General features: G+C 43.4%; 1 protein-coding gene across 3 annotated transcripts in view; it reads left to right on the top strand.

The window, feature by feature from the left end:
* The window catches only part of KCNJ16 (potassium inwardly rectifying channel subfamily J member 16), a 44241-nt gene that overhangs the window by 5427 nt on the left and 15419 nt on the right, over positions 1-23395 (top strand). The window contains exon 1 of one of the 3 annotated variants that reach the window (XM_083427795.1): positions 11001-11065. The exons of 1 other annotated variant lie outside the window; for it this stretch is intronic. The gene's annotated coding sequence lies outside the window, so the exon portion shown is untranslated. Of the gene's footprint in view, positions 1-11000; positions 11066-22418; positions 22579-23395 lie in introns of those variants that run through there. One more of the 3 variants, XM_083427793.1, reaches the window with a different exon arrangement.

Genomic DNA, 23395 nt, shown 5'->3' with positions numbered 1-23395 from the left:
CTTACCCACTTAGAGCACAAAGCAGTAGTTTATTTGACATACACAATGCAGAATTCTTTGCAGTCATCCTCAATAAGCTGCTTTTAATCCAGATATATTCTAGATCTTCAGCCCACAAGAGTGGGTGTGGTTATTGAAAATGTGTTTCGATATCCTCCTCTTGATGAGGTTTCCATGCCTTCTCCATGCCCTCCAACACAATAAAGAAGTAGTGGTTGTGGTTTTGGTGTACACCCCCACCCACAGCAACACTGGGCAGGTATGACTACACCCCCTAAAGCTGGGGCCACCTCCATCTGTTATCAGTGAAGTCAATATGGGCTACTGAGTGGCCACTTCTGGAGAACCACAGCCAATTGCAGTCACGAACGACTCTGGGGTTGTGGTGCTCATCTCGCTTTATTGGCCGAGGGAGCTGGCGTACAGCTTCCGGGTCATGTGGCCAGCATGACTAAGCCGCTTCTGGTGAACCAGAGCAGCACATGGAAACGCAGTTTACCTTCCCACTGAAGCAGTACCTATTTATTTACTTGCACTTTGATGTGCTTGCGAACTGCTAGGTTGGCAGGAGCTGGGACCGAGCAACGGGAGCTCACCCCGTCGCGGGGATTCGAACCGCCGACCTTCTGAACGGCAAGCCCTAGGCTCAGTGGTTTAGACCACAGTGCCACCTGCGCTGTAGTGTTGTGGATAGTATCAGGCTAGGACTGTAGGGGCTGAGGTTCAAATCCTTACATTGTCGTGAAGTTCATTGAGTGATCTTCAGCCAGTCATTATCTCTAGGTTTAATCAACCTCATAGGGCTGTGGTGAAAATACGAATGCCACACCTGCTTTGGCCCTCAGCCACAGGCTTGTTGATATTTCATTAAGTTCCCTAAAGTTTGGACAAAATACCCAATCAGCAAAGCCTCTGTTGAAAAGCACGGTCATCTTCTTAGCAGCCTCTTTCCCACCGCAGATCAACTTATGGTTCCACAAATAGAAAGCAGATATACATCACACACATACAATTGCAGAGCAATGCAAATAAGTGAACATGGCTAGTTAACTTAGTGGAAAATTTCCTCTTGATACCAGATACTGCAAATAGGGCAACCGATTGTTAAAACAGATCCCCTGCAACATCTGTCAGTGAAGCTTGTCAAACACATTTCAGTCAGAGCTTGAAACAAGGCAATGGAAAACGGGAAGATTAAACACAGATTAGACCAACCTGCTTTGTGCAATTTAGTCTCCTTGATTGCATATGTTTACCTTACCATAACAATCACATCAGTTTAATAAAGCTCATTCATATGAACATAATTTATATTTTGAGCCGGGTGATGCTCATATTAATATTTTTAGTTAGGCCATGCTTTTCATTGGAAAACTCCTTCCTAGCTATTCTCATTTCTTCTTATCTCTGGCGTTTAACTTCAATAAGTAAGAAATCACTATCCACCCATCTGGTCTATACTGAAGCTGAGTATATACTGTATATACTGAAGCTGAGTATATACTGATGGAAAAGTGGCTCCTCATTCATGTTAATGAATAACATTTATACAATGTGGATTAGATCTGAAGACTAGATCTGAAGATTAGAATGACCATATTAATATGGAGGTGCTGCTACTGAAAAGAAAGATATCTTAGCTTCAAGATACCTAGTGGCTTTGATAGCTTGAAGTATTTTTCACCAGTTGCGACTGGTGTGCCAATTGAAATCCTTCAAAGACATAAATTGCCAGGCCACTGTTATCTGTGCCCTGGGAGCTTCTGGTTTAGATTATTTCAGTGCGTGTTGTATATAGGACTGTCTTTGAAGACTGTTTGGAAATGTTAGAATATATCAGCACAATAATTAACTGGGCCCAAGTGTTTGGCGCATGTCACTCTAGTTTTGGAACAGCTACCTCATCTGCCAGTCCATTTCTGGACAAAATTAAGAACACTGGACTTTTTTAACCTAAGCAGGTTGGAAGCAGGATACCTTAACATCTGCTTCTTCCCACGTGAATCTGCTCAGTTACTGAGATCAACCTCAGAGGCCCTGCTTGGTGTCCCTACTCCCTACCAGCCCCTCCATCTGGAGTAAGGCAGAGAGGGGACCTTTTCAGTTGTGGTTCATAGGAATTTAGGCCTTTGGTCTATCTATCTCAGTATTGACTACAGTGACTAGCAGGATTCCACACAAGGAGTCTCTCCTAGGATCTCCTGTATGCAGGGCAGATTCTCTGCCCGTGAGCTATGGTTTCACACAGCCATCTGATTGGCCATTCTGATAAAAAGGATGCTATATGGGCCTTTTATTGTATTATGATCACCTATGGCCCTCTCCCTGAAGGAGTGTCTCCACCCCCATCGTTCAACCCGGACACTGAGGTCTAGCTCCAAGGGCCTTATGGCTGCTCCCTCACTATGAGAACTGAGGTTACAGGGAACCAGGCAGAGGGCCTTCTTGGTAGTGGCACCTGCCCTGTGGAATGACCTCCTATAAGATGTCAAGGAAATAAACAACTATCTGACTTTTAGAAGACATCTGAAGGCAGCCCTGTTTAGGGAAGTTTTTAATGACTGATGTTTGATTGTGTTTTTAATATTCTGTGTTTTTAATATTCTGTTGGAAGCCACCCAGATGGGCGGGGTATAAACAATAAATTATTATTATTATTATTATTATTATTATTATTATTATTATTCAGTCTTTCAAGGTTCGATCATTTTTGGAATTCCTCCCCAGTAAGGACACTGTCCATATTTCTTCTTTTCGGGTATCAGGTGAAAACATTTTAATTTGCTTGGGGTTTCTTGAGTCCCCCCCCCCTTTTTCCCTTTAAGCTATTTAGGCTAAAAGGATTGCTGAGGATGAAACAATGCTTTTAGATTCACTGTTGCTCATCAGCTTCTCAGCATGTGATAAGCTTTCATTCTCCAACTGTGAAGGCCTCTCTTTTCCAGTCTCTAAAGAGTTCTGCACATAATAATGTATGTGTCGATGTTGTGTTTATCGTGGCTTGCTTGCTATTATGGTGCTGAAAGGATAGCGCCTACTCCTAAAATCTGTCAGGGTATAGATCGGGAGTAGCTAAATATCCTGCTTATTTGTTGATAGAACTAAATGGAGCCTGCATTATAGCTCCAGAGGAGTGAATGTTACTTTATACATTCTTATGCCAATGTGGTTTTTTGGAGGGCATCTGAGGACATAGCCTTGCCTAATATGTTGCATTATTTGGTTAGAGAATGCTGCTTCACCTATCTGAGTGCAGAAGTTCCCAGAAGTTTCTTGGTAAAGCATGTATGCATTATTTTAAAATTCAATGAAACAAAGGTGCAGTTGTTTCAGAAACAAAATCTGCTATGAGCTCTCCCTGTCGTGGGCTTTGATTCGAAAGGCCAATGTATTAGTTAAGAAAAATAATAATGCACAGTGGTACCTCTGGTTAAGAACTTAATTCGTTCTGGAGGTCCGTTCTTAACCTGAAACTCTTCTTTTTTTAAAAAAATATTTTTTATTGATTTACAACACAAATATACAATTTTATCCAATCTTTTATCCAACCTGAAACTCTTCTTAACCTGAGGTACCACTTTAACTAATGGGACCTCCTACTGCTGCCCTGCTGCCGGAGCAAGATTTCTGTTCTCATCCTGAAGCAAAGTTCTTAACCCAAGGTACTATTTCTGGGTTAGCGGAGTCTGTAACCTGATGTGTCTGTAGCCTGAAGCATCTGTAACCTGAGGTACCACTGTGATGCAAACTTCTTGGGCCTGCACCACTTTAGAATGAGGAAGAAGGATTTGCTCCTGCAAATAAAAAATACCCTCTTCCTTTTTTGCTAGCTTTTCATGGGTAAGCTTTTGCTCACTGTTTTAACACGCAGCATTTAAACATGCAGTTTCAGTAATATCAGAATTAATTCTGTCACCTGCGTGTCATCATTCAAATTAGCACTGCCGTTGTATAGTTAGTGTGGGGACCCTGTGGCCCTCCAGATGTTGTGGTATCTCTGACCATTGGCCACGAGGGCTGGGGCTGATTGGTGATGGAGTCCAACAAGTCTCCCACTTCTGAACTGAAGTACTGTTCCTTCCCAAAGTACAGCACTACTAAGATCTGTTGACTTTTTGGTGGCTGGATTAGGCCTTAATATTTTACTGGGAAATTAAGCTAAAAAAAGCTCACCGCCAACAGAATGTAAACGACAAAGTGGTCATGCAAATAAGTCTGTAAAGTTTAAAAATAACGCGTGTAAAAATAGGAACACAAGTAATATGAAAGGTTAGGATCTAATTAATTTATACAAAAGACCTCAGTAGTGTCTACATATATTGGTTTGTTTGTGCTAATCTTTTTCCAAAGCTGTTGAACAGAAATAGCCTATTATGCAACTCAATGGAAAGCCGTTCCATCTCACTGAACATGTAAAATGTTCCATCCTTCACCGCTTCTTGGTTTTTTAGCTGTTGACACTGTTCACCTGAGAACATGCTACATCTTTATCACTTTGTGGTTGCATCTATCAAGCCTTTGACCACAAAACTGAATTGATAATATTTGTGCATTAATACAGTTATCCTTTCCCAGGTGTTAATCTCTGCTAGAGGCTGTAGGCTGATAAATGATTTGGGCAAAATGAATGCCAACGCCTACACTTGGCACAAATAGAAAGCAAATTGACATTAGATTTTAGGTGTTAAATGTCAATAACATTTCACCCCTTCACAATCCACAGTGTGTACACACCAAGTTTCGACTGACTGATAATAAAATTGCGCAGATAGAAAAGGCAATCAAACCCATTGTTTACAAGGCTGCTACAACAGAATGATGAATAGGAGATGTGAGCTGGGAGTTTTATTTAATGAGATCAGTGAGTCCTTGGACATGGAGAAAAAACCAAACGCAGTGGGATGTGTGTGACCACATGATGCTGTTATCCTTGAATGGCGCTCTTGACTCCTGAGCTAAAGTAGCAGTGATTTTTCATGCATGTTGTAGCTTAAGGAGAGGTAGACAAAGGCACCAATTCAACAAATGGGACTTACTCATAGTTATCTGCTGAACTTGAATTCTACCCTGCCTGAAAAGAATAGCCGAGGTGGAAAACAACAACAGGGAACCCACAAAATATCATAAAATGACAATATAGTACAGAATAAAAATAGTTAAAAGGAGACTGGCAAAACATCAATCAAAACAACTAACTAAAATCAATTTTGACAGAAGCTTAAGGGCAACAGGCCTGGCGTTTTTTTTTTTTAAGTATTAGACAGCAAATAATTAGAAATAGACCTTCTTTGGGCACAGAGTTCTAGAGTCTGCAAATAGCTGTTGAGAAGGTTGGAGAATGAGCTCAGCTGCATATGGAATCACAGAAAAGGCAGAGGGTGTCAGTAATAACCACAATTTGTTCATCATTTAAAGGTCACCTAGATAGTAGTCATTATTATTATTATTATTATTATTAACCTCTGGTATCAAAAGGAGGTCAATTATACCCATAGCTCTTTTACCAATCCAGGTTTTCTTGCTTCCTTGAGAAAAAGCAACACAGTTTGAATGAAATATAGGAGACAAATAAATCAGTGCCTTTTCCTTCCCTTCAGAAGGAAAATGACAGGAAGATTGTTATTTGGATCAAGGGAAGAAACAGTTTGTTTCCCTCTGTCTTGAGACCTTTCTGATGTTGTGCCTGTGGGTTTGTTTGTTTGTTTGTTTGTTTTTGGTTACCTGTTACACTGAGAGAGAAAAATAAAGCAAAGCCAAGTTAAATTTTTATTTATAAATTACAGCCATCCCCAGAGTTTCACAGTCCTCTCTTCTCAAGCGAAACCTTGGATGAAAATAGCCATCGTAAGGATTTTTAAAATAGGTATTAAATAAGCCTGCCTGACTCACCATAGGTATGGAGTGGACACATGGGCATGCAAAATTGCTTATTTTGGAAGACATTTTAAGGCTTAGCCAAATTTTTCAGAGCAATGACGAATGCATTCATTTAAACGTTGAAACAATAAATTTGAAATGACTGGTGGTGGCAGCAGCTTTGTAACGAATGCCACTGATCCAAACCTATAATCAACTGAAAATGTTATCCCCTTTGACATCTGAACAACAGGTTCTGAGTGAACATGAACCTGATACTCCCTGCTTGTCTTAGGAGTGTTTTTATCACCTGATCATGCCTGAAGCCTAGACATTGAGGAATCCATCTCTGACAACCTTATTCACCTGCTGCTGAAGCTGGCAGAGATCACTTCTGCTAATAGTCTTCAGTTCTTCTGCTTGTCTAAGCCAAAGGTCTTTCAAACATTAGCCCCATCTTCTGGCGCCGACACTTTGGGAGGCGTACACTCCGTGCAAGGCAGCTTGCGAAAATTAAAACCACAATGGAAGGTATCAATAAAGTACAGGCAGACAGGAGAGATTGAAATAGTCATCAACGCAGACCCTTACCTAAAGCAGTTCAGCAAAAGTCTGCTGGTGTAGGAAAGTCTCCACCAGCTGACAAAAAATGGTGAAAGAGTCATGTGAACAGCAGAGGACAAGGTGTTCCACAATCTTGGTCTTTCCCCCCACAAGGCAAATAAATTAAAAACAAGGGGGGCACCAGGCAAGCCTTCAAGTATTGTGCAATCACAGTAAGTGGACTTGCCTACACATTCCTTGTGGGTGGAAGCCTACAAAAAACTAATAAGTACCAACCAGTTGGAACTGTAGAGAACCGGGTTTGAATCCTTGTTCTTGTTGTAGGAGGAGAGAAGACATTATGCCTGAGAATGTATAGTCAGTGGTGCTGAAGCTGTTACTTGACATGGATTTGTTTCTGTTAAGACGGTTATATTATTCACTGTTACATTGTTATGCCTGCTGTTTTACAGACCTTTAACTGTGAATTTTACTACTTAAGTTAACTCAGCGAGGCTGCTCACAGTTCAATGCATTTTTCATAAACATTTTTTAATATGTTTTGGGGGTTTGGTTGTTTACTTTAAAAATTGAATTAACTTTTATTGTCTGAAGTACTGTTGTGTGATATATTTGCATTGCTCCTGCTTGTTAGGTTTTCATATGCTATACAGTGGTACCTCTGGTTACAAACACCTCGGGTTACAAACACTTCGGGTTACAGACTCCGCTAACCCGGAAGTAGTACCTCGGGTTAGGAACTTTACCTCAGGATGAGAATAGAAATCGTGTGGTGGCAGTGGGAGGCCCCACTAGCTAAAGGGGTACCTCAGGTTAAGAATGGTTTCAGGTTAAGAACGGACCTCCAGAACGAATTAAGTTCATAACCCTAGGTACCACTGTGTGTGTGTGTGTGTGTGTGTGTGTGAATGAAGATACAGTGGTACCTCGGGTTAAGTACTTAATTCGTTCCGGAGGTCCGTTTTTAACCTGAAACTGTTAACCTGAAGCACCACTTTAGCTAATGGGGTCTCCTGCTGTTGCCGCGCCGCCGGAGCATGATTCCTGTTCTCATCCTGAAGCAAAGTTCTTAACCTGAAGCACTATTTCTAGGTTAGCAGAGTCTGTAACCTGAAGCATATGTAACCTGAAGCGTATGTAACCCGAGGTACCACTGTATTTTAGTTTCATTGTGGGTCTTCAAGCAGAGAGGTGACAAGAGATGGATTTCTTTTTTTCTTAAAGAAGTCCTCAGGAAAATGTGTACACACATTTGTTCACATTTCCAATATACAGTGGTACCTCTGGTTGCGAACGGGATCTGTTCTGGAGGCCCGTTCGCAACATGAAAAGAGTGCAACCCACAATGGCACGTCTGCACATGTGCGGGTTGTGACTCGCCGCTTCTCCGCATGATGTCATTTTGTGCATCTGCGCATGCGCTAGTGGCAAAACCCAGAAGTAACCCTTTCTGGTACTTCCAGGTCACCGTGGGACATAACCTGAAAGAACGTAACATAAAGCAAACGTAACATGAGGTATGACTGTATACATTTCATAATTTTGCTCTCCAAGTCATGGAAGGCCGCAAACATCGCAAAGGTGAAGTGCCAAAGGGGGCAGGACTTTTTTCCCAAGCGAGTAAGCAAAATGTGTAGAAAAGTTTATTATATGGGTTTACAAGACACGTGTCTCTGACACGGCTTTTTAATGTGAGCCTGCAGTGGAGCTGGCTAAGGGAAGAAAGGGAGGAAGCTGCCTGGAGGCTCGTCCTACTGTGCCAGGACGCAACATATGAAAAAAGAAGAGATGGCAAGCAGCTGTTTTCTGGCCACTGAGGGGGAATACAAACTTCAGAGACCCGTCTCCTCTTCCTTCCCATCTTCTATCCCTCTGCAGAAGCATCCCCTCCAACTTTCTCCCTGCAGCTTGAGTTTGCTCCGACATTTTCAGAATCTAGTCCAGTCGCTGTCACTCAACGCACCTCTCTTGCATGCCTTAAGAATCCTGCATTACCTGAGATTATAGGGACAAAATGTTCCCTTTGGTGGGTTTACGGCGTCCATGAAATGCTGTGCAAACAGTTTACTCTGGTTTCACGAGGAGGGCTGAGGAAGAAGGAAGGATGAAAAGCTGTGAGCGGATCTTAACCGCGACAGACGAATAGTTCAGATTCGTGGTTGTCTTGCCAGCACACCTGTAGTGAATAGATTCTGTTTATTCAAAATAGAATAGAATAGGAAAGTTGCAAGCAATAGATCAGCCCAATTAACCGAATAAAACGAGAGCCCAGGCAGTGAAGTTTCCTAAGAAAAGAAGGATCAGCTCCACCACAACTTCTGGGCACATTTACAGGCTCATCCTGTGGCTCTGCAACAAAGGACTGGGAAGAATTCTTCCTCCTTGCCACACAACCCTTTGGTATGTGAACTTGACTAGAGCCCTGTGGCCCCACCAGGTGCTCACCCCAGAGGAGCACATGCCAGACCTCCCTCCATTTTGCACTCCTAACCTTTGGTTATAACAATACCAAATGGCTGCAGCTTGACATGGCTAGAGGCTTTATGGGAAGGTGATGCATTTCCACTACAGATGGGAGACCCTCCAAGTGCCCCCATTTTCTGGGGACTGTCCCGGATTTACAGAAGCCATCTTGGTTTCTGATTTGATCCTGGACTGTCCTGCTTTCCCTTAAGACGTCCCTATTTTCATCGGAGAAATGTTGGAGGGTATGGTAGGATGTCCCTATTTTCATCGGAGAAATGTTGGAGGGTATGGTAGGCTGTCCCCATTTTCATCAGAGAAATGTTGGAGGGTATGGTGTTATGTGACCCCCGAAATAAGGAAATAAAGAACTATACAGTGGTACCTCTGGTTGCGAATGGGATCCGTTCCGGAGGCCTGTTCGCAATATGAGCAGAACACAATCTATGTCTGCGCGGGTCACAATTCGCCACTTCTGCGCCTGCGCGTGATGTCATTTTGGGTTTCTGCACATGCGCGAGCAGCGAAACCCGGAAGTAACCCTTTCTGGTACTTCTGGGTTGCTGTGGGACACAACCTGAAAACATGCAACCTGAAGCAAACGTAACATGAGGTATGACTGTACAACCTTTAGAAGACATCTGAAGGCAACTCTGTCTAGAGAAGTTTTTTAATGTTTAATTATGTTTTTAGATATGTTGGAAGCCACCCATAGTGGCTGGGGCAATCTAGTCAGATGGGCGGGGGTATTATTATTATTATTATTGAATAGAATGTCCCTCAGGGACGCAGGTGGCGCTGTGGGTAAAACTTCAGCGCCTAGGACTTGCCGATCGCATGGTCGGCGGTTTGAATCCCTGCGGCGGGGTGCGCTCCCATCATTCGATCCCAGCGCCTGCCAACCTAGCAGTTCGAAAGCACCCCCGGGTGCTTTCGAACTGCTGCACCTTACCACCTTACCAGCGGGAAGGTAAACGGCGTTCCATGTGCTGCGCTGGCTCACCAGATGCAGCTTGTCACGCTGGCCACGTGACCCGGAAGTGTCTGCGGACAGCGCTGGCTCCCGGCCTATAGAGTGAGATGAGCGCACAACCCTAGAGTCTGGCAAGACTGGCCCGTACGGGCAGGGGTACCTTTACCTTTAGAATGTCCCTCTATTCATCAGAGAAAAGTCAGGAGGTTATTATGTTATTATTCCATGTGCTATAGACACTGGCAGCAGAGCAAGGTGGGGGCGGGGGGGGCTGACTTCTGGGCTCTGGCTTATGCAAAGTGCCTCTAAACAGTAATCTGACCTTTTTCATGATATAGTTTCCTTGTTCTGAAATTTACGTCACCAGCTTTCCTTCTGAGCTGGTTTTTATGTGGCAGAATTTCACTTAAACAAGTGGGTGATGTATCTTCTTCCTTTCAGCTACCTGAACTGCAGCAATGAATAAAACTGAGTCTGCACTCCAATGAAGTTGCAGGTTTTTAAGGTGGCCTAGGGATGCGGGTGGCGCTGTGGGTTAAACTACAGAGCCTAGGGCTTGCCGATCAGAAGGTTGGGGGTTCGAATCCCCGTGATGGGGTGAGCTCCCGTTGCTCGGTCCCTGCTCCTGCCAACCTAGCAGTTCGAAAACACGTAAAAGTGCAAGTAGATAAATAGGTACCGCTCCAGCAGGAAGGAAAACGGCGTTCCCGTGTGCTGCTCTGGTTTGCCAGAAGCGGCTCAGTCATGCTGGCCACATGACCCGGAAGCTGTACGCCGGCTCCCTGGGCCAATAAAGCGAGTTGAGCACCGCAACCCCAGAGTCGGCCACGACTAGACCTAATGGTCAGGGGTCCCTTTACCTTTACCTTTAGGTTTCTTTATCATTTTCCTTGCTCCAGAGGTTGCTGGTATTATTTCCATTGTGCGGAAGGCAAAATTAGGCTAACTGCTTCAAGGCTATTATTCATAAGGTATCTGAACCCAGCTGTAGAGTTCACCTGCTGACCACACTGGTGCTCTTCAAGTCTACTCCTTGAACAGATCATTTTTACATGAATACTTTCTGAGTGTTTCCAGGCATGTGATGTTTGTTTAACAATATGAAAGAGGGAGGGATTGTACCTACTAGCAAAATACAAGGGGGGAAAATCAGCTTGTTTGTCATGCCAGAGACCAGGGCTATGAATTCCCATGTGCGTGCTGCAGCAGGTAACATTCAGTTTCTCTTCTTACAAGTAATTATTTTATTGTTTCTGTAAATACTGCGAATGTGGCATTAAAGCTGTTTGAATTTGTGTCACAGTGTTAAATACTTAGCCTTTACAAATGAAAGGTTTCTCGGGAATCTGGAAAGGCTGTACTTTCTCTATATTTCCTGAAGACATTTGCCCAGTGTGCCATTAGAAAGAGGAAGCTTAAAAGATGTAAATAGCCTAGGCTGTGATTTTTGCAAAGTGAATCCATGTAATTTGCAAATAGATAAATAGGAGAGGCATTCATGAATGGCAATTGCAAAAGAGGCAGCCATTTTAGTCTGCTTTTTTTTAAAAAAAAGTTAATGTGGCACTTTAAAGAGGAGCACATTTATTGTGGCATTTAGTTACTGCATCAGACCTATGCTACAGAAACATATGCACCTTATATTGTTGAGAAATTGAGTTTTCCTTTTCAGGTTGTAGGGTGAGTTGGCTGTTGTGTGAACAAACAGTTTAAATTAGATTAGTAAAAAATAGCACTGTGCGCTTAGTTTGTATCCAGTGCTGTTTAACTTTTCTCAGCTGTTGAGCAGAAGTACAACATATACACACCTCTCATAAAGTATATGTTGAATGCTTACCAGTTTTAGATATAGTTGTGAACTATCGGACACCCAAAACCTGCTTGCTGCTGTATCTACTGGTGTTGTGGGAAATTGGGGAGAGTATTTCCACCTCTTTTGCACAATGTTGTTCATGGGTTTAAACTCTTTTCATTCACATCTCTTTTCTTGACTTTTATCATGTTGTGTTCTAAATCCCCTTGTTTGTCTGGTGACCAACACAGTAATTTCTTGTGAATTTTCATAAAGTTTATACAAGTCAATAGAAAGAGAGGCATTTATTAGTTGTAAATTCTAGAACGGTAGCTCTTTTAGCCAACAGACAAACAAAAATGGTCCTGTGGCAAATTGGTTGTGGTGTTTAAACAATCACATCAGGCTTACGTGATAGAAATAAACACGCCTTAAATTTTACAGTGCTCTTATTTTGTCCCATTGTGAATTTTGACATCAACACTAGGACCTCTACTAGGCTGGCATGTACTGGTTGCTTAATTATATTTTTATTTCAAACATCTGATGGTTTCTCTAGTTGCTACAAGGCACCATGCATTAAATCATCTTGACTTTCATGGTGCCTATAATGGAGAAACTATTCAGTTCATTTCACACCTGGGCAACACTTCAGCTTCATTCTGCTGCTTTTCGCTCTCGATGAAAACCAGACTGATTTTTCTGCAGTTTCATGAATCTCGACTAGTTCTTTTCAAAGCCAAGCTTTCTGACTGGCCATCCATTTATTCCATGATAAGTTGTTTCATAGATCAAAGTACGAAAACGGTATTCTGCCTGTTTGTTTTAGACTTCAGGTTAATGTGAGAGGGTCCTCCATATTATTATTTTTTTGTGTTAGAGGAAAGGGTACGAGGCAGCTGTTCTCTATTCATTCCTTCCCTCCAGACAGTTCATGAATAAATGTTCTTTTCAATGCAATATTTGGACTTTCTCTCATTTTATTTATGTGGGAGCAGAAGGGTGGCGCAGTTTCCATAGCAATAATCCAAACTGGAATTGGAACCTTTTGAGCAACTTGTGGAATGCGGTTGTACAGGTGTTGCAACAGCTCTGAGTATTTTAATTACTATGAAAAATAGCAGTGCCAGAGCAGCTGCCAGTGATTTATAGAGTCTCTCCTGATGGGACAATGCTATTTCTGTAAGGGTGGCAATTCTTATTGGGACGTAAAGTGTTTGGTAAAGTAATTTATAATGAATGACTGCTTTTGGACTTGGTTTTAAGTCAAGCCAGAATACCTAATAGCTGGAGTTATGGATGAGGACAATGGACTCCAACCAATGTTTATGAAAGCTGAATTGTAGGGTCCAATACTACAGAGTGGCAAAAATCAGCCCCACAGCTTGCCCTAAATGGGGACTTTGGGGACTGAGCCTCTGCATTATAGCCAGTTGCAGGTGGGATATAGTCAGACCTGTCTGGCATGCAAGACCCCCTCAAGCATCAATAGCAGACCATAGCATATCACTAGAGCACATAATGTGCCATGGCCTGAACTCTTTGTACTGAGAGATGATTAATCTTTACATGGGAGGGGGAGGAACCAGTGGCCCTTCATATTTTGCTCAACTACAACTCCCTACTACAACTTATGCTGGCCCAGGTTGTACACCAATCCTTAGTTTTGCAGTACATCCAGGTCAGGTCAAAGCAAAGGACAAATAACAAAGTTAAATTAACTAACATCTTATTAGGTTTTGAATAAACAATTGGTCTAATCATCAAAGAAAGATACTTTCAACTTGTAACAAGTTTCATTGAGACAATTAAGCCTTTTTGCCTTCTTTTACAGCTGGCTTATTGGTTTTTCCATGTCTCTAGAGCAAGCATCCCCTGCCCACCCCTTTTGTGTGCAATACAGCTCCATCCTTGCCCAGGAATCTTTGCTCTTTCCTTTGACTCATTCTGCCATTAAGAAAAAGTACCAGGGAGCTAGACAATGGCCATTTTTTTCTTTTTTATTGAATGGGAAGTGTACTTGGAAGTTAGTGAAGAATTCATAAACAGTTCAGGGTGTGTGATTGGAAGAATGCCCTCATAATAGATTTTGATGGGTAAGAACAAAGAGATCCGAGTTCCTGGTTTGAAAAACACCCAAAGTTTCAGCGGCTGTCATTGGGACATAATGGGTCATAATAACGTCAACCTGTTGCTCACTTGTTGACACTTGTGCTGATGCACTTTGCAGGTTGGCTTGCAAAGAAGCATAGAGATATCTGTTCCCTTAAGGAATGTTTGCTAACAATGAGTTGCAAGATAACTTCATCCATTTAGTATTTGTTGGAAGCAAAGATCCCCCCTTTTCTGCTTTCCTCAGGATGCTTTGTGACGTCACCGCCTGCAGCTTGTTTTTCACTTCTTATAACATTACTGGCCCTTTTCCAAATTGTTTTCTCTTATCTGTGCTTCCTGCACAGAGTGCAAACTCCAATAAACACGGCAGTTGTCTTCTGAAGCAGAGAGATTCAAGTGCTACAAGCGCTCCTTGTGTTCTCTACTTAGTCCTTCCATGGCGATAGACCACTTGATACTCTCAACACACTCTGTTTCTGAAGCACATAGCCTTTTAAAATCTGCCAGTGGTATCAGATCCAGCTTGCCAAACAAACCCCACAAGCCATGTTTCAATATGGTTTCTATAAAACTAATTAAAATAGTCAGTCATTCTAGAGGTGATCCTTCACTTTGAGGACATAGAAAGGGGAGCTATATCTTCTCACCGTTATTATGTAAATTCAGCAGTCAGTTTCTCCTACCTAAAGGTAAAGGGACCGCTGACCGTTAGGTCCAGTCACAAACGACTCTGGGGTTGCGGCGCTCATCTCGCTTTACTGGCTGATGGAGCCGGTGTACAGCTTCCGGGTCATGTAGCCAGCATGACTAAGCCACTTCTGGCGAACCAGAGCAGCACACGGAAACACTGTTTACCTTCCCGCCGGAGTGGTACCTATTTATCTACTTGCCCTTTGATGTGCTTTTGAACTGCTAGGTTGGCAGGAGCAGGGACCGAGCAACGGGAGCTCACCCCGTCATGGGGATTTGAACCACCGACCTTCTGGTTGGCAATCCCTGGGCTCTGTGGTTTAACCCACAGCGCCACCCATGTCCCTTACTCCTACCTAGTGAGATTTTAATTAATGATATAAGTATATATGTAGGTAAGACTCCCGAAAGTTTCTGATGAAGTCTTTGCATCAGCACTAGCTAGGACTGCACATCTAAGCATGAGACAGAAGCAGCAAAGAGACTAAGTTCATAATTTGGGGTGGCTCTGATTACCTTCATGAACTGAGCCACAGACAGCTTCCGTTTATTGCCTACATGTGATCAATTGTAGTAGAAATGAGGCTGGGAACATCAAGGACTTCTGGTGCCAGGATATAGGAGCCCTTCAAGCAAAGCAATCCCAGTGTGCCCTGTTAACTTAAAATAAGAGAGGTTTTTCAACACACTATTATGACCTATCATAGAATTGTAGAGTTGGAAGGGTCATCTAATCCAGCCCCCTGCAATGCAGGAATCTCAACTCAAGCATCCATGACAGATGCCCAGCCAACCTCTGCTTGGAAACCTCCAAGGCAGGAGAGCCCACAATCTCCCAGGGGAGGTCGTTCCACTGTCGAACAGCTCTCCCTGTCAGAAAGTTCTTCCTGAACCTTCTTGAGTTCTCCATTCCAAGTAAGATCAGTGGTGGGTCCTTGGGGGAGTAGGCCATTTGCTGGTTTTGGGGTCCCAGCAAATTCTTAATCTCTGCTACCAGGAGCATCATAGCCCAGAGAAGACAAGGTTCTAGTCCATTCAAACCGGGTGAATGACATGATAATCTTGGGTGGACATTGGATGTGTTGGATTGTTGTAGGCCCAGTCTTTCTTTTAAAAAACGAAACAAAAAGGAAGACCATTTCAAGACAGGCTAGAGATTCTTCCATTCACATACAGCACATAAGAGTTAAAAAAAATTATATTCTTAAAGGTGTACTCCCGACATAAATTCATCTCACTTTGGTGGGACTGCGTTCCAGCAAAACACTTTAAAACTGTTAATCTGTAATAAATTGTATAGACTGTTAAACATTAGGCTGTAACACATTAACTTCTCAGAGATGAACTGTATCTATAAGGAAGGCCAAGAAACTTTTTGTTTCCCAAAACATTCTTCAGGAGTTGCTTAATGGCAATAAAACCACTTCAAGGCCGGTTTAGACTGATTTTTCTTGAGCCTGTTATTTCTAATGCTTTATTTAGATATCCCAGTTAAAGTCCTTTGTGATAAGATCTGCTCACTCATTTCATCATGTTTGCCTTGGGGGAATAAAGAGAGACTCTGACTGACATAACAACACTATAAAGCAAACCTATTTCAATCCAAAATTAATTAGGGGTGGAGCAGCTGAGTTGATCACCTCCTATTTGCTCACTACAAAGCCAACAATTATATACCGCAGGGCTCAGCAAAGAGATTGTTTTTTTAAAAGAAATAAGTTGGCATTATTAATTATTACATGGGTATCTTGCTTTTCTCTCTCTCCAGGCAGCTCAAGGCTGTGTACATATACAATTATTACATTTCCACATGCCCTCGCAATAAACTTTGCTTGAGGTAGGTTAGGCTGAGAGAGATATCGAAAGGATCAAGGTCACTCAGTGCAGGGATTTGAATCCAGGTCTTCCTGGCCAAGAGCCAACTGCCACATCTCACTGGCTGTGGAGCCAGGCAAGAATTCCATAATACTGATGGAGCACAATCCTATGCGTGCCTGTTTGTTTAGGATTAAGTCCCATTAAACTACAATATAACAACAACAACAACAACAACAACAACAACAACAACAACAATATATTTATACCCCACCCATCTGGCTGGGTTTCCCCAGCCACTCTGGGCGGCTTCCAACAAAATATTAAAATGCCATAGTCTGTTAAACATTAAAAGCTTCCCTAAACAGGGCTGCCTTCAGATGTCTTCTAAAAGTCTGGTAGTTGTTTATTTCTTCGACATCTGATGGGAGGGCGTTCCACAGGGCGGGTGCCACTACCAAGAAGGCCCTCTGCCTGGTTCCCTTTAACTTGGCTTCTCACAGCGAGGGAACCACCAGAAGGCCCTCGGCGCTAGACCTCAGTTTCTGGGCAGAACGATGGGGGTAGAGACGCTCCTTCAGGTATTCTGGACTGAGGCCATTTAGACTTTAAAGGTCAGCACCAACACTTTGATTTGTGCCCAGAAATGTACTGGGAGCCAATGTAGGTCTTTCAAGACTGGTGTTATGTGGTCTCGGCGGCTGCTCCCAGTCACCAGTCTAGCTGCCACATTCTGGATTAGTTGTAGTTTCCGGGTCACCTTCAAAGGTATCCCAACGTAGAGCGCATTGCAGTAGTCCAAGCGAGAGATATGTAAACATGTATAGGATTGCAGTCAAAGTGTGACCATCCCCATGAAATGAATCATGGTCTCAATCCAATGCTACCCTCTCTATGTATTTGTAAACATATAGAGCATGATATTATAAAGGTGATATTGGCAGGCTTTAGAAACTACTATGCCACTCACATGCCTCTGCAGAAAAAGCAGAGAAATGTTTCTAGAATGGAAAGTGAGGGTAGTTATTACAGCAGTACCTTGGTTCTCAAACTTAATCCGTTCCAGAAATCCGTCCCAAAACCAAAGCGTTCCAAAACCAAGGGGTGCTTTCCCATAGAAAGTAATGCAAAATGGATTAATCCAATCCAAATTTTTAAAAACAACCTGTAAAACAGCAATTGAACATGGGTTTTACCATCTAACTACATTGATCCATAAAATGAGAGCAATAAAGAATGTACTGCAGTCACACAATCAGTCAATCAGTAGCTGAACTGGGTTCCACAGAGTCACAAAAAAAAAGAGAGCCGCAAAAACTAAAACGCAAAATAAATAGCAGAAACAGACAGAGCTCAGCGTAACACTCCAAACAGAAGTGTGGCACTCAAATCGGAAGTGTAACCTCAAAACGGAGCACATTTGACTTCTGGAAAAGGTTCGCAAACCGGGACACTTGCTTCCGGGTTTGCAGTGTTTGGGTTCCAAGTTGTTTGAGTACCAAGGCATTTGAGAACCAAGGTACCACTGTACTGAACACTGTCATGTATTCAAGAAATGCTACCTACAAAACTCCAGTGTATCACCTGTAGTTCCACACAGAACTGCTAAGCATAGACATAACAAGGCTGACATCACTCTCTATGGAAAATGTTACGAATACTCAGCACGTTAAACAAGAATCAAAGTGAACAGAACCTGATCTGTAACCGTGGAACTTAGAGAGCATTTGGCTTGCACATTTGCAAACGAAGAATGAAAACAGTTTAGCATTTTGAACAAACCTTCAGCTGCACAGTGTTTGATGGTAAAAAAAGAAAGAAAAGTTTTATGACCTTTCAGACTGTGAAATGCATGTGTATACTTAAGGCTCCAGGCTCCGCTATGCGAATTAATGTAAAATGATTTATTTTGCCATTGGGGGTTAAGAGATGAAACTTCGAAGCAAATTCTTAGTTTAATATCATGCAGAGCAATTGCTTAAGTAATATAAAAGATCTCGGTTCAGCAACTGTGGACATGGCACAGTATCGTTTGACCAATCCTAGCAGTACCATTGAGAAAAAGATTTGCTGTTCTTTCCTTCTCTTACCTTTGAGGCTGAGTAAAATGCTAAGTAGCTGGATCCCAGCATCTGACAAATGAATATGTGGACATACCTGTGTATATTTTGCAGGTGAAACCAACATACAGTGGTACCTTGGGTTAAGTAGCTAATTCGTTCTGGAGATCCGTTCTTAACCTGAAACTGTTCTTAACCTGAAGCACCACTTTAGCTAATGGGGCCTCCTGCTGCCACCGCGCCGCCAGAGCAAAGTTCTTAACCCGAGGTACTATTTCTGGGTTAGCGGAGTCTGTAACCTGAAGCATATGTAACCCGAGGTACCACTGTACTGTAATAGAATCTAGCTAAAACTTATGAGAACATTGTTTGTTAGTCTTTCTCTGAACATTGTGTTGCCAAGAAATGCAGGAACGTTTTTGGCAGAAATATATTAATCAGACCTCATTGAGAATGTGTTCAGAAATATTAAAATGACAGATGGATGAAGAGTCAGATAAGGACAAGGGGTTTCGGCATCAGTTCAGGACAAGTAATTGAGATTTTCTTCATGGTGAATGCTTCTCCTTAAATTTTGCACTTCTTTCCTGCCTGGGAAAGCTGAGTTCTATGGCTTGGAAGAAAGTGCATTGCGTGTGCCGCCCTGAAAAGAGCGAAGTGGAACACTGCATCCATTGTGACAGCTTTGGGAAAGGAGAGCAGCAGGAAGAGATGTCAGAAGGACAGAATGGATAGGATGGGAAGCCGTAAGTCATTAGAATACAGATGGGGTGGGATGGAAACATTCATGTTGAGATGTTCCAGCAATTTGTCTGAATGGGATGACCCAACTGGAAACTGTACAAGAGGAATATACAAATACACCGCCACCCATGCCATTGTATTACTCAAATATGGATAAGTAAAATGTAGTTCTAACACCATGAGTAGTATAGTAAAATAATCCTTGTGGGTTTTGTTTTCTTTTTGTTTTTCTGAGCAACTGTAAAACTGCCCAGGAAATTTTTGATTGAACAAATGCTTTGAATAAATAAATATACTGCAAGCATATTATGCAAGCAGTTTACTGTTAGCAGTGTGTTATGCATACTGTTTCTATAGTTTATGCTTTGCCTTAAAACTTTCAATTTCCATTAGCTCCCAAACAAAACTGCTGTGTCTGAGATATCCACTGCCTTCCTCTCTTCCTAAGCCATGATTATCTAGCCCAGAAAGAGTCGGCTGGGCAGTCCATGTGACACATTCCCTTTCTTCAGCCCCCTTCGCCCAATCCCTGATGGGAAGGACCTGTAAGGCGCCATTTCTCTCTTGCAGTGTCTTCTCTCTCTTCCAGGGTGACCTCTTTCATGAGTTGGGAGGGTGACATGCACCCACCAGGTGAAAGTGGCACCCTGGGAACTGCTTTTGGTCCAGGCAACCCTGCCTCCTCTGCGATTTTCCTTGGGAGAGGATGCTCGGCAGTTTGAAAGGAAGCTAAAATAATTTCTCTCCAGACAGGTAGTTGTGATATTGGAGATCAGTGCAGAAACTAGTGCATCATTAAAAAACTCTCTCTGGCAGTGGGGTGCCCATGGGCTGCATAAGAAGTAGTAGTATCCTGGGCACTGCTTTGACATTTGCTTGCACCTCTCTTCCCTGGGTCTGGAAGTGGTGTGGCTGTTCCAAAAGCTGGTTGCAAGCTTGCCCCGTGAAAATGAAACCTGCATCTTCTGCTTGGCTTGCAGGGCAGAGAGCAAAACAGAGAGTAAGGCCATGCGCTGAAAATGGCACCAGTGAATGTGTGCAGTGCATCTCTGTTCTGAATGTTTAAAGGTAAAGGGAAAGGGACCCCTGACCATTAGGTCCAGTCGTGGCCAACTCTGGGGTTGCGGTGCTCATCTCGCTTTATTGGCCGAGGGAGCCGGCGTACAGCTTCCGGGTCATGTGGCTAGCATGACTAAGCCGCTTCTGGCGAACCAGAGCAGTGCACAGAAATGCCGTTTACCTTCCCGCTGGAGCAGTACCTATTTATCTACTTGCACTTTGACATGCTTTCGAACTGCTAGGTTGGCAGGAGCTGGGACTGAGCAACGGGAGCTCACCCCGTCGCGGGGATTCAAGCTGCCAGCCTTCTTATCGGCAAGTCCTAGGCTCTGTGGTTTAACCCACAGCGCCACCCGTGTCCCTCTGAATGTTTAGGCTGGTTGAAATTCAATAGGTTATGGCAAAGGTTTTCAACCTATTTGGGTCCATGGTTCCCTTAACCAACTGCATTCTTTCTGCTGACCCCTGTGGGGCTCAGGAACGCAGTTATGTCTCCTCTTGCCTGCAGACCCAGCAGCCCCTCACCCCTTTTCAAACACTCTCCCTTGTTGAGTGTTCCCTTGGCCTCCTCTTCAATCCCCTCTCCTTGGGGGGTCCTCTGGGCAGCTGCAGCTGCTGTCCCTGGTCTCTGAGCTGCCCCCTGTCTCCTCACTGCCCCGCAGGGGCCTGGGAAGCACCCCCTAGCCAGCCCCAGATGCATCAGTGACCTGGGGAGCTTGTAGCCAGGGCTGCTGCAACAAACAGCTGTGCAAGCCTTTGGGAGGCAGAGACCTGAGAGAGCATCAAAGGAAGGAAGGGGATGGAAGAGGGGCAGAGGCCAGTGTTGCCTGTGGCACCCCTGACCATCATTCAAGGCACCCCAGGGTGCCACACCACACTGGTTGAAAACCACTGGGCTATGGGGATGTCATTGGACCAGACCCATGATCTATTTGTAATAAGTCTCATTTGGTAGGACAGCTGTGCCTTGCAAGGGAAGAGGGGCAAGTGTCGGTGTAGCAAAAAAATACAACTGGGTTTGCATTGAGACCAGACGGTTGTAGAATCTGGGGTTGTGCCAAATTTTCATGGCTGTTTTTGGTGGCAGAAGGGGAGACTGCCTCCTCGTATGTTCTCTGAAAGCCTCCTTTTTCAATCAACAAACTTGGCATTCTCCTGTCCGTTGCTGTTCAATGCCACTTTGGCTCACCTCGCCCCTGAAATCTTCTTGCTATGTGATCCAACCAATCAGGGGTCAAGGCATCAGAATCATGATGTCACAGCTGCACATGGCTGCTCAGGTTTGACTAAGGCGTCACAGGGGCAAATCAGAGGGAAAGCACTGCTTCCTGCCTTCGCTCTGAATGGGAATACATTTCTTTTTATCAGTTTCAATCCCTCTACCCCCTTTCAAATGATCACTGAAATTTGACACATATATTTGTGTGAGTTTTTGCACTGGGGAAATTCCAGAGAGAGAGAGAGAGAGAGAGGAGAGAGAGATGCATGCTGGATTCAGCTCGGCCCTGGTCCAGTCCTATTTCATCTTTTGTGGTGTAAGAAGAGTCTTGGAGACTAGTTCTAGGGCAGTTTTAATCAGAAGCAGTAGAAACATTGAAACTTTCCTTTGGGAGAGTCACATGTTCAAGCAGAGCCTGACACAAAACAAACACAGATTATTTTAATTGTCTGCCTCCTAAAAGGCTGGCATGTTGTATATTTTTAGAGAGCCAAATTTATTTATTTATTTCAAACACTTGTCTGTCTCATCCTCTGTCGTGCTGATGCTTGAAGTGTTGCCCAAAATACATAACTACAAAATCAATTAAAACTCAATCCATGTTTCGTTTTGTTTTGAAGGGGGGGGGAGCATAAAGCATACACATTTTTTAAAAATAAACAACAACAACAAACCAAAACAAAACCTGAAGCAAAAAACAAAACAAAAAAAAAACACACACACACAAAAACAGCAAAAGTTAAAACATACGAAATCAACCAGAACATCAGAACCAAATTTAGGGAGAAGATCCCATTTTCAGGAAAACAGGAGGATTTAGCAAAGCCACAACAATGATTCAGAGTTGAACTGACCTTTTTACATGCAACTTTCTCTGTCTGTCTGTCTCTCTGTCTCTCTCAGTTTTGTTTTGCTTTCTTGGAAGTATCTAACACTTTAATGCGGAAGCATAAGTCTGAATGGCTGCCAGGGTTATTGTGAAGAGCCTGTTTGTCCTAAATGCTCAATGAGCTGTGGGAGCCAAGGTTGCTTAGCACCCCATAGAATCAAGACCTCAAAGATAAAAAGGCTAGCTTGAGCTGTAGCTTTCTGGGGTGTGGTGTGGACATAAATAAGAAAATTAAGGAGAGCGCAGTTTTGTTCCACTTCAGTAATTGCCGTGGCTCCTTAGCTAGCGAGCTCTAGCTGGTACTTGGTGGATGCAGCAGCCCTCTTGGCCAGCAAACTGGTGAGTGTATTGGGGACCCTCAGAACTGAGATACAAGAGGCTTCATCGAAACGGCAGGCTTCGTAGCTGGGCGGAATTAAGGTTTTAGACACCTTTGTGAATTTTGCACTGATGAGATTGGGAAAAACTGCCCATATGGATTAATTCTTCCTGCAATAACCAAAAGCCAAGAGAGAATAAAATTGGGATTGAGTATGTTTTATGTGATGCCATTTTGTTCAGGTTTGTAACTCTTTCAGCACCTGAGCTCCGTTAGCTACCATGTGTGCAGATGATAATGATATATTTGTTTTGCACATGATAAGAGAGTGCGGGGACAGATAAAGTGGGGCTTGGAATCACATGCTGCTCCTAAACCATTCAAGGGATTGCTCCTGAGTGGAGAGAAAGCTTTCAATGTCAAGTCAGGACTGCTCTCACTAGTCTCCAACTGCAGGTGCTCCAAAGAGGAGAAAACTGCATTGGGAACAACTTGGTCCATAGAAGCACAACATGGGCTTCTTGGGGATCACAGGCTGGTAGACTGGGAGAAGGAAGAGGAAATGGGGACTGGAAATCTTGGAGAAGAGCCACAGTGGTGCAGAGGAAGGACGGAGAAGAAGCGTGACATTTCACAGACTTGTGGAATTGTAGAGTTGGAAGAGACCCTGTGGATCATCTAGTCCAACCCCTGCAATAGAGGAATATGCAGCTGCCCCATAAGGGGATTGAACTTGCAACCATGGCATTATCAGCACCACACTCTAAGCAACTGAGCTATTTGTGGACAGGTACCTGATGACGCGGGTGGCACTGTCGGTTAAACCACAGAGCCTAG

The sequence above is a fragment of the Podarcis tiliguerta genome (genome assembly GCF_965153285.1).
Source record: "Podarcis tiliguerta genome assembly, chromosome: 2".
Classification (NCBI taxonomy): domain Eukaryota; kingdom Metazoa; phylum Chordata; class Lepidosauria; order Squamata; family Lacertidae; genus Podarcis; species Podarcis tiliguerta.
This window is presented reverse-complemented; position numbering and strand designations above follow the sequence as displayed.